Below are 11,335 nucleotides of genomic sequence, written 5' to 3'. Positions count from 1 at the left end.
AGTTATTACCTTGCTGAAATCCATTTATCAGAGCCTTCTGCTCCTCGTTGGGTTCGACACTCTTACTTATCGAAAGGACTACGATTGATCCCCTATACTTGTGGGTCATCATCCTACTACTCCGGACGCGAGACAAGGGGTGGACCATAGCTGGGAGAGGTTTGGCTCTTCGGCGCACGTAACACACACATGATGAGAGGGTGGAGCGAGGATCAATATGGTCCACCCGCAGACGAGTCGACGTTGGAGTAAGCCAACCGTCGTCGCAGACAAAGCCGTCGAGCCACCATGTAGCCGCCGCGCCACTGAGAGGGCAATGCCGAGCCGGACCTCCACGCGCCGCAATCGCCCACGACCGGAGCACCACCCACGCCGGGCCGGTGCCCCACCCGCGCAGCCACGAGGTCAGGTCTAGCCAGACCGCCGCGGCCGCCGTCCCTGACCCCCGGCCCACACCACCACCATACCGCTGCTGTCCCACCACCAGGCCACGCCTCCAACGGCCCACGTCGCCAGCTGCAGCCGTCCGCCAGATCTGAGCCGAGCTCAAGCCGCCGCCACGACCGGCGCCAGCATGCCCCACCACCAGGCAGCCCGCCGCACCACCAAGACCACCAGACGCTGCCGCCCCGAAGGAGCTCCGCCGCGATCCACCAAAACGCCACGCCCAGGCCCGTCGAAGCCGGCCTGCACCAGCCCCCACATGCAAGGAGGCGAGAAGTCCCGCCGGCGCCGACGTCGACCGAAGCTTCACTCGGAGCGCCCTGTGGCGATGGCGGGGGAGAGGAGGGGCGGGGCGGGAGGGAGGTGCTGCCCGACGGCATCTAGGATTCCCTCCCCGTCGCCTACGGGGGCGACGCGGGAGGGCCCGGTCGGGGCTTGGCCAGTTGAGCTTGAGATAATCATAAATTTGTGGACTTTTTTTAAATTTCAAATATATTTTAATACACGAATATTCTTAGAATTTGCTATCATTCTTAACTCTCGACCACGTGTTTAAATTATAGACTTTTCTATATTTGTGAATATTTTAGGAATTCACCAATGTGTTTTCAATTGTTTGAAGGAAAACAGAGATTTTTTTTTTCAAATTGATGATTTATTTTTTAATTCACCAATAATCAAATACAGTTTATTTCTTTAAATTGTTCAACACTATGGTTCTTTGTCAACATTTAGTAAATTCAAAATAGTTTTTTAGGATTCATGATTTTTTTTGTATATATGAACATTTTTGGATTTATTGTTATTCTTATAGATTTCACAAAAAAATTCAAAATTCTTGATTATATATAATTAGTAAGATGAAAATAATCATAATATATATTAAAGAGGAACATAGAAATTCAAAAAGAAAAGGAAAACAACAAACACACATATATATAGTGTAGCGCTAGCTAGAGTGGCACGTCTACTCCTTAGGACATCTCCAATGGGGTCATCAAATCTTTCTCCACGCTGCGAATTAGAGGGTCTAGACATTTTTAGTCATTCAACACTCTTCACCAAATATTTGTGGATTGGTTTGAATGTTTAAAATCCCACAAAGTGCCTTCAAACTCTAGAGAGTTCTAGTGTACTCCACGTGTGTGCGTACACCACCAACTCAGTCTCAAACTCCACCACAAATCCACTTGTCCCTATCCCTTCCTTCTCTCTCTCTCCTCTTTTTATTGGACAAGAGGCATACATTTGGTGAATATGGTTAAATGGCCACCACCCCTTCAACTGTATGTCAGACATTTGATGACGCTCCTTTGGTGACTGCTTTTAGAGATGCCATTAGGCATCAAATACTAATCTTTTTTTTGAACCTTATGTTTGGCAATTTTTCTCTACCGATGGTTCATGAGACGCACGCCAAATATCTATACTACTAATAAAAGAGCAAACGTAAACTTTTTTAAACACACCTCATAAAACGTACACGGATCTATTATCACCGCATGATTAGGTCCACTTAATTCAATCTAACGGCTAGCCTTAACTTAAACCATTCTCTGTGTGCACTTAACAATTTGCATTGACTGACCGTGCTCCACCGCAGAGAAAAATATGAAACTCCACACCCGATTAATTAGGAAAGTATAACCACGATGACGTCTTATTAGGAAACTAATAACGATCGCGTCTTATTAGGAAACTAATCGGATATTCGCACATATTAACACGGCCATCACCTCAACCTGATCTCGATCCCATCTCTCAAGAAAAATCACCACCACCGGCCTCCAATCGGCATGGCGACGAGGAGCCAAGGAGCAGCGCCGCCGCCTCCCCGGCCTCCTTTTCCCCTCTGCCTCTCACCTTCTCCCCCGCCGCGCATCACACGCCTCCCCGCCCAGCGCCATCCTTCCCGCGTTCTTCCTTCGTTCTCGTCGCCGACTGAGCCATGGGAGGGCTACAACCTCCCACACCTTCATGGGACGTTACGGGCATGCCGGTGATTCGTGAACCGCCGAGGGTGCCGCACCGATCGCCGCTTCCGATGACACGGGAGCCACCCCATCCGGCAAGGACGCAGGGCGCTGCCGTCGACTCTCAGGGTGCTGTTGTTGTTGAGGTCCATCGCCCAACTGTGCTCCTGTGGGCCAACGCCCAAAATTGGCTCCCAGTGGCATCCCCGCTCGAGGTCCTCTACATCTCATCATTTGCTGCAGAGTAAGAATTCATCCACCCTCTCATCTCCCCAAGCCCTACCAGGCACCCCTGGATTGGATCATGTGGTAGCTGGTGATTCCAAGTCTCCGGTGTGTGTATTGTCTTGTTACACTATGGGAGGGAATGATTTAGTTTCAGCAAAATGGATGAAATTGAGTAGCAAGAAACTTATAATTGTGGTTAATTAGAAGTTAGAACGGTGTGGTCCAGATCGAGTGTCTGATGTTACGCTTTCCCTTGTGTGATTTATCCATTTTTCCTCTAAAGATGAAGCTCGTACATTTGTAATCCTTAATGGACTTTGCCAAATGTTAGCATGGTTCATTTATCCTAGTTCTTCCTGTACTTGCTGAGTAAAGGGATTATGATTTACAAAATGACACTTCTGTCGAGCTTCTAGGAGAGAATCAACTTGTAGGAAATATTTAGCATGCACTTCTGGAGAAAATATTATTTAGCAAATGCGGTATGACATAATAGTCCTCCAGCCAAGCAGCCTTTTCTGGAAACAGAAAATATTCTATGTTGACATGAAATGTGATAAGTAATGAGTTGTAGAGGGTTCCTGAATTGACATGATGGCGTGCTTAAATTTTCTATAGTTGACCAAGTTACTTATGTGCAATTGCCTTTTTTTTGCGGTTGACAATTGCCATATTTTGACACAGGTTCCTGCAGGTTTCCTCACTTCTGCTGAGGCGAAGGCTATTAGTCGATGTGAGAATGTGAAGAACCATCGGAGAACCGCCGCCACCACCTCTAGGGATGTGGGAGTCACATCCGCGGCCGCCACAAGGACACGCTAGCCGCTGCTGCCGCAGGGGCCACGGGTGCACGTGGAAGTAGCTGCTTCCACGGGGGGACATGGGCGCACATGGAAGCCCATACTTCACACAAATTCAGTTGAGGTTTTTGTGCTACTCTATTTTTAGTTATGTTCCCTTATCGATATGAAATTTCATTACTGGGTAGAAAACATTTACTTTGTATGCAGTTCTTCAACAACAGTGCTTAATGACGAGCAAAATGTACCACATACACCCCTAGCCATGACGTGAGGTAAAATTGCCCTTATACTGCATGCTTATTTTCTGTTCATAACTGATGAGATGCCATGCTCCAAACTAACGACAATCTGCCATAGATGTGGACCCTAATGAATTGCAGAGGCAAATGGTTGGGGGAAGAGGATTCCTAATTTTGAGACAAGAACACTTATTTTGGCGTACTTATCCTATGGTGTTTATTGCTTTTGAGACAAGAACACTTATTTTGGCATACTATCCTATAGTGTCTATTCCTAATTTTAGGAGTGAATATGGGTTGTGGACTGCTTTTCTTGCACTTGGTGTGCGTTTGTTCTGACCCTTTCCAGGTAGAGTGACAACGAGGATTCATACATCTTGCTTTCCATGCAAATGATATTCTAGGACGGAAAATCAATTGTCCTTTATTTCGAGCAGCGTTGAAGTTGAGTCAAGAGCTACATGCAGTAAAGCACTTACCTACATCATATGAAGTTGACGGGATATATTTGGATGCCAACTATATGGAAATGAGGGCCTTTGTTGAGAACATGAAGCAAGATTGGGATCGTTTTGGTGTGACTATCATGTGTGACTCATGGACAGGACCTACCGGCATGAGCATCATTAATTTCATGATTTATTGTAATGGGGTTATGTTCTTTCACAAGACTGTCAATGCAACTGGTCGAATCCAGAATTCAGGTAATGAAAATTCTTTGTGCTGCAGTCATATTTGTGCTCTATTCCTTGTCATGAAATATTTAACATCGCTGTTCATGCAAAATTCATATTGAAGGAGATTAAGAAGGTCGTTATTGATGAAATTGGCCACAAGGTGGTTGTCCAAATTGTCACGGACAATGGTTCGAACTACAAAAAGGCATGCAAAGATCTCGTAAAAGAGTATCCTCATATATATTGGCAGCCTTGTGCAGCTCATACAGTCAACCTCATATTAAAGGACATTGGTAAATTTCATGAGGTTGCTCGAGTTGTCAAAAGTGCGAAAAGGATGAGTAGGTTCTTCTACAATCACAACCGGCTGCATGCTGAGATGAGGGACAAGATTGGTGGAGAGTTGATCCGTCCTAATGCCACCCGCTTTGGAACTGTTTTTATTTTCCTGCAAAGTATTCATGATAAGAAGGACAAGTTTCGGCAATGGATGGTGTCAGATGAGTGGAAAAATAGTGATTGGAAAACTGAGGAAGAATTTGACTATATAGAAGCATGTTTGACAAGTAGTGAATGGTGGAATGACCTCAAGAGGGTTCTAGATAGAGTGCAGCCACTATACTTCGTACTACGATATGCTGATCAGCAGAAGGATGGGACCGTTTCTGGTTTTAAATTAAGGATGATGACCGTTGTTCAGGAATTGACAACTCAACTCGGCGAGGATACATATGAATTTGAAAAATACATGAGGAAGGTGGGCCCGAGGATTCAGTAATTGTACGACAACACGTTGATGCTTGCAGGTACCTCCTTTGTGCTCAAACGCCTTGTGCTTATAGATTATCATGTAGCTTCTGTTCTAATATGTTTTCTTTCGTTTGTAGCTGCTGCCCTTGATCCCGAATCACACTATTCATTTGCATTTGACAAAGATCCAGCCTATATTAATAAAGTGTTAGATGTAATATCAAATATGGCGGATACACCACAGTCTGGAGCAAAGGCTATGGATGAACTTTCACTTTATAGTAGAAACAAAGGAAAGCTTGGGGAGTGATGGCACGGCTCGCAGCACGCACATCTAGCCCAGGTAAGTGAGCTACAGAATTTCTGAGAGTTTGATTGTAGTATCTTCTCTTTTGTTGACTTATGGTTTTCTATCTTGCAGCCACTTGGTGGTCTCAATATGGTGGAGATGTGCCCATGTTGCAGAAGTATGCGATGCGCATTGTGTCTCATTGTGTGTCATCAAGTGGCTGTGAGCGCAATTGGAGTACTTTCACGTTGATCCATACCAAAGTGAGAAATATTCTATGTTACATTAAGCTGACAAAGTTGGTGTACACATGTTACAACTTGCAGCTCCTCCTTCAGCAAAATGAGACTTATCGAGAAGATAAGGAGGTTGATCCATGTGCTCTCATGATGGATCTTGCTAATACATCATTAGGTTCTTTGAGTTTGTGATATAGAAATTAGTGCTCGTGTGCTTAAAGTTTACAAGATGTAAGAAATTAGTACCCACTCTATGACTACAAAGAAATCATATACTCCCTCCATTCCTAAATATAAGTCTTTTAAGAGATTTCACTAGAGGTCTACATACGAAGCAAAATGGATGAATCTATACTCTAAAATATGACTATATGCATTCGTATGTAGTTTTTTATTGAAATATCTTAAAAGATTTATATTTAGGAATGGAGGGAGTATATAAAGTTGACACTTGGTTATAGCTTGGATTGGCATGAAACCTATTACATTTACATGTGTGAATTACTCCCTGCACTTTGTCGTTGTAGCTATGGCACCCGGATGCACCATATGCTTGAGGTTCTTTGGGGATTATTGATGGGAAAACAACTCATTCCTAGAACTTTGGCTTCCTGTTTATCTTGTCATATTTCATCATCTTTTGTGATATTTGTATGAACTGTTATGGACTGTTGAAGTGATGTTATCCTGGACTATAACATGAACTTCTAATTTTATTGACTCCATGAAGTACTGTTTGTTGTCGAGATGATGGTTTATATTTTGTAGAATTCATATGCTATTTGATGGTTATGTGGTGTTTTTTCTTTCTTTCTCTGAATGTTCTATTTTTCTGCACTAAAATTTCAGTGAAATTTCATTGAAATTTCACACATTCTCGGTCAGTTTTCAGTACAATTTCGGTAGGTTTTGAGGCAAAATTCAAATCACAATTTCAGTCATTTGGCCGAATTGAAAACTGGAATCACTGAATTTCAGTGAAATTCAGTGATTCCGGCAGGGGCTGAAATTTTGTGCCAACTGATTTTTTTCCATGGCTGCACCCATGTAAGAAAACATAGAAAAGCATTTCAAAAAAATAAAACTTTGTTGGAATGATCATCAGCAAATATATGAGTGCTTGGAAAGTTTGGTGGTCAAATAACATTTGGGGAGCTTCATGCAAGAAAGACAAAATTGCAAAATCTGCTCAAACAATTAATGCACTTACATTTTAACTAATTTTCAGTGATTTTGTCTTTTTTGTACAGAGCTCCTGAAATGTTAGTTGACCACCAAACTTTGCAAGCCCCCATAACATTTGTTGATTATTATTCCCATAATGTTTCAAATTTTTTAAAATGGTTTGCTATGTTTTTTTGTATGGGTACACCGTGGTTGCACCGAACTGGAGTGTAGAAAAACCTCTCTCTATTTGATAAGACATGGAAAAGATATATGTTACTTATGCATGTGCATCTGTCTATGGCAGGTGAGCTCGATCTTCCACTATCAACAATGCCGGTGTTCAGCGGTGCTCCTTACCAGGTGATGAATGTGAGATATATACCATTCTTGCCATTTTGAAAGACATTATCTTTAGTGCTGCATATGTCTTTGGTAATTCATCCACTTTGTCAACTGTCTGCTATATGAAAAGTGGCTAAAAAGAAAGGAAATCAATATGTAGAAGGTTGGTTAAGCTGAGAATTCATCGCCCAGCTTGCTCCTTGTTTGTTAGTCATGCGATGTTGGCGGATTATAGAGAGAAACTTATGTGTGTGCAGTTTGTTATTCTATATTTATGATATTTAGGTAGATCTGATTTATTCCTTTATAGCATAAATGGACTTGAATTATAATGTAATTAATGAATAGGCACATTGTACTTTAATTTGTTGAGATTTCAAATGAGGTTGCAGGAATCAGAATGAAACTCTCATGTGGCTGACATAGCTTTTATGTTTTACTAGCAAAATGGCCCGTGCGTTGCCACGGAAGAAAAAAACATAATCTTTAATGATGGTGACTACATTATGTTCACATATCATCGCTTGATTTTGAAATTTTATGCACAAATGCAAGAAAATATTTCTTTTTTTAAATTTATTCACAAGTTGAAGCAATCTTTACATTTTCAAAAAATATATATCATGGTTGTCAAAAATATTGGTAACTCAAAGATTTATTCTGAATTTCAATAATTTTTTTAGAAAACATACAATAATAATTCGATCCATCCAACAGTTAATTCTTCAAAATTCACACAGGTATATTGTCACAAAGACTTAGAAGCATTAATGTTTAACTACATACATTAGATCTTTCGTGAACAATTTTAAAATCGATATTTTTTTACAATTTACAAACATTTACTAAAAATCGTGAATATTTTTTATATTTCGAACAGGTTTAAGTATTTTCTTTTGAATTGGCGACCAATTTAAGAAAAGACGAACATAATTTTTTATGTTGGAGGACTTTATTTTATATTCACAAACATTTTTTGAAACGCATGAGGTTTTTCTGAATAAACACACATTTTTATAAGTCAGTAATATATTTATTAAATTCATGGACATTGTTTTGGAATTTGCGAAAAATATATAAAAATCCGGCGCTTTTTTTGAATCCACAATTTTTTTATGTTTTCGTCAGCATTTTAATTCAAAATTCCTATATTTTAATATGGAAAAGTTTTTTTTAATTCTCAATTATTTAAATTAGAAATAAACAAAAATGGAACGGAAAATTTTAAATAAAAAAAGAAACTATCAAAACATGCATTAGCTATTTTGAAAAATTTAGGTCATTTTTTAAATGCATTTAATAATTTTTAATACATGGAATTGTATTTGAGATCATGGACTTTTCTTATTGTACAAATTTTTTTTCTAAAATTACAAACATTTTATTGTATATGCGAGTATTTTTTACAAAACTCCGAGCAGTTTTTGAAGTCACAAACATTTGATTTTTTAAATATGTTGATTTATAATTTTCAGTTTATTAAAATTTTAAAGATTATTTTAAGTTCTAAATTATTTAAAATAAAAAAATAAAACGGAACTGAAAATAAATAAATAAATGGAACTAAAAGCAGGCGCGTGTGCATGGGCCGGCCCATACGGTGTGCTGGATATTCTCCGAGCATGCAGAGCGTTATATAGAAGGTTTTTACATGGGCCGGCCCAGTTCAAGATTTTTTGCTTTGTGAAACATTTTCTATTACTTACCGGTGGCATGGTGGGTAATTTGTGCAAACTTTAGGGGTAATTTACATGACGTACGACCAGAAATCGTATTTGCTTTATTATTAGGGAGAAATTTTTAGATGAAATTTCTATATTTACTTACCTCAAGATATATTTGATTTCATTTTTGTGTGTTGAGACAAGGAGCAAGCAAACTGTTGATTTTGCGAAGAACAATTGTCACTAAATAATTGATTTTGATCAAAAACAACATATAGCCTGGAAACAAGAAATATATTCTATGCGCTAAATGATGGAGGTAATCATAGATTGAACCTACAGATTAATGTCAAATATAAGAGACTCGAGGTGGTGTTTCGGACAACATTGGCGATGGTCTTAGCACCTAAATAGTGGCGAATAATAGCTGTCATAATATTGTGAAAATATATTCTGATTAATTCAACCTTGTATATACGATTTGTAGATGCCTATGAATTATAATACATATTTTATTGGCTAAGAAAGGAAGAAATGTTACGGATGTTCATTAAGATTCTTGATTTGTGAATGCTCGTGGCGGATTTGATATCAATATGCTTTAGGAAAGTTGATTTGTGAATGCTGGTGGCAGATTTGATATCAATATGCTTTAGAAAAGTCAGTACATATCTCGTTAAGATTTAAATTTCGTAGAGTACGTGGAATGTTTGCTGAATTCTTGCTTGTGCAAGAGACTATATGTAAACTTAAAATGTAAGCTTCATATATTCAAATATTGTTTATTCATTAAATTCCAATAAAACGTGTGTTACACGTGCAAGCTTAATACAATCTGATAAATGAGAAAATTCATTCGATTACACGTGCGTTGCACGTGCACTGTTACTAGTGTTCGAAGGGACGCAAGTAGCCATAGGTCGGCATTAGCGAGCGTGATGACATCGTTGCTCAAAGCAGCCAGCATATGGACAAATTCATTATCGGGGGAGGAGGGGGGGGGGGGGTGTTGGGATTAGAAAATTGACTGTTGTGTGGACATCCCAACAATTGAACCTTTAGCACTCAGATTCGGTTTATTACTTGTGCAAAGGGCGAGATGCAAACAACTTAGAATTAAGGACAGTCTACCAGAGTGGCAGCGACAATTTTCGATGATCGTTATTATTGCTTATGATCTTTTAGTGCCTAGTTTCAAACGATGAAAAGCAAATAAGGTTGCTCCTCAACTTGTTAGGTTAGCTAGATTTTGTTCGTACTTTTGGTTGATTTGAGGAGCCTTTAAATGATATTGTACCTTTTCTCATAAACGATGTAACTGTTATTTTCAAATAAATAAATTTTATGTGTTTATTTTCTAAAAGGAAAGGAGATCTAGCCCGGACCATCCAACCAACAAGGTAACGATGGTAGTGTGGGCTACATATAATGTGGGCCATGTCATTCAGTATTGATGTGTCACTCCACGTCTTCGTGGCCATGGAGACTCACCCCAAGCACATATCTACCACTGTGTTTTCATGCATCCTCGAATTCTTTTAGCAAAAAAAGACATGTTCTACACGCATAACATCCCATGGACCTGTGAAAGAACGTGTATGTCACCTAGAGGGAGAGAGATGAATATGCGCTTTAAGATAACTAGGGTTTAGGCTTGAACAAATGTGAAATAAAAGTAGCGTTAAATTAGTCAATTGCAAAACATAAAACAAGCAGGTTCACCTATGTGCAACACCAACTTATGCTGAGAAAGATAAACAACTAAGTGATAACAAAATATATAACAAAAAACAATATGACTATCACAAAGTAAAGTACATAAGTAAATGGCTCCGGTAATAGTTAACCGAGGCACGTGGAAATGACAATATATCCCAAAGTTCACACCCTTGCACATGCTAATCTCTGATTGGCGCGGTGTGAAGGCACAATGCTCCTCAAGAAGCCACTAGGACCACTGTAATCTCCTCACACCTTCGCACAATGCAAGATATCTTGATTCCACCGAGGGACCCCTGAGGGCGGTCACCGAACCCGTACAAATGACAACCCTTGGGGGCGGTCACCGAACCCGTACAAATTGCCCGCGGCAACCTTCACAACCTAATTGAAGACCCTGACGCTTGCGCAGAGCTTTACATCATAATGATTAAGCTTCGACGCACCACCAACTGTCTAGGGCACCAAAGCACCCAAGAGGCACAAGCTCTAGGGTGCCCAAACACCCAAGAGTAATAAGATTCTCAAACTTCACTTCCACGTATCACCGTGAAGAACTCAAACCTATACACCAAATGCAATGGAAATGACAAACGGAGTGCCCAAGTACTTCTCACCCAAATCCCACCACAACAACTAATGCTATGAAGGAAAATGAGAGGAAAAACGAAAAAGAGAACACAAAGAATTCCAAGATCTAGATCCAAGGGGTTCCCCTCACATAAAGGAGAATGTGATTGGTGGAAATGTAGATCTAGATCTCCTCTCTCTTTTCCCTACCCGGGCTAGGATTACATGGCA

General features: G+C 40.1%; 1 long non-coding RNA gene across 1 annotated transcript; it reads left to right on the top strand.

The window, feature by feature from the left end:
* Positions 1-4,689: 4,689 nt before the first annotated feature.
* On the top strand, positions 4,690-7,497 carry LOC123429824. The gene is made up of 4 exons (XR_006622754.1): positions 4,690-5,170; positions 5,252-5,457; positions 5,536-5,771; positions 7,114-7,497. It is a non-coding gene; the product is annotated as an uncharacterized LOC123429824 (long non-coding RNA).
* The last annotated feature ends 3,838 nt before the right edge of the window (positions 7,498-11,335 follow it).

This window comes from Hordeum vulgare, chromosome 2H, assembly GCF_904849725.1.
Source record: "Hordeum vulgare subsp. vulgare chromosome 2H, MorexV3_pseudomolecules_assembly, whole genome shotgun sequence".
NCBI lineage: Eukaryota > Viridiplantae > Streptophyta > Magnoliopsida > Poales > Poaceae > Hordeum > Hordeum vulgare.
Note: the sequence above shows the minus strand (reverse complement) of the source record. Positions and strands in the feature narration are given on the sequence as shown.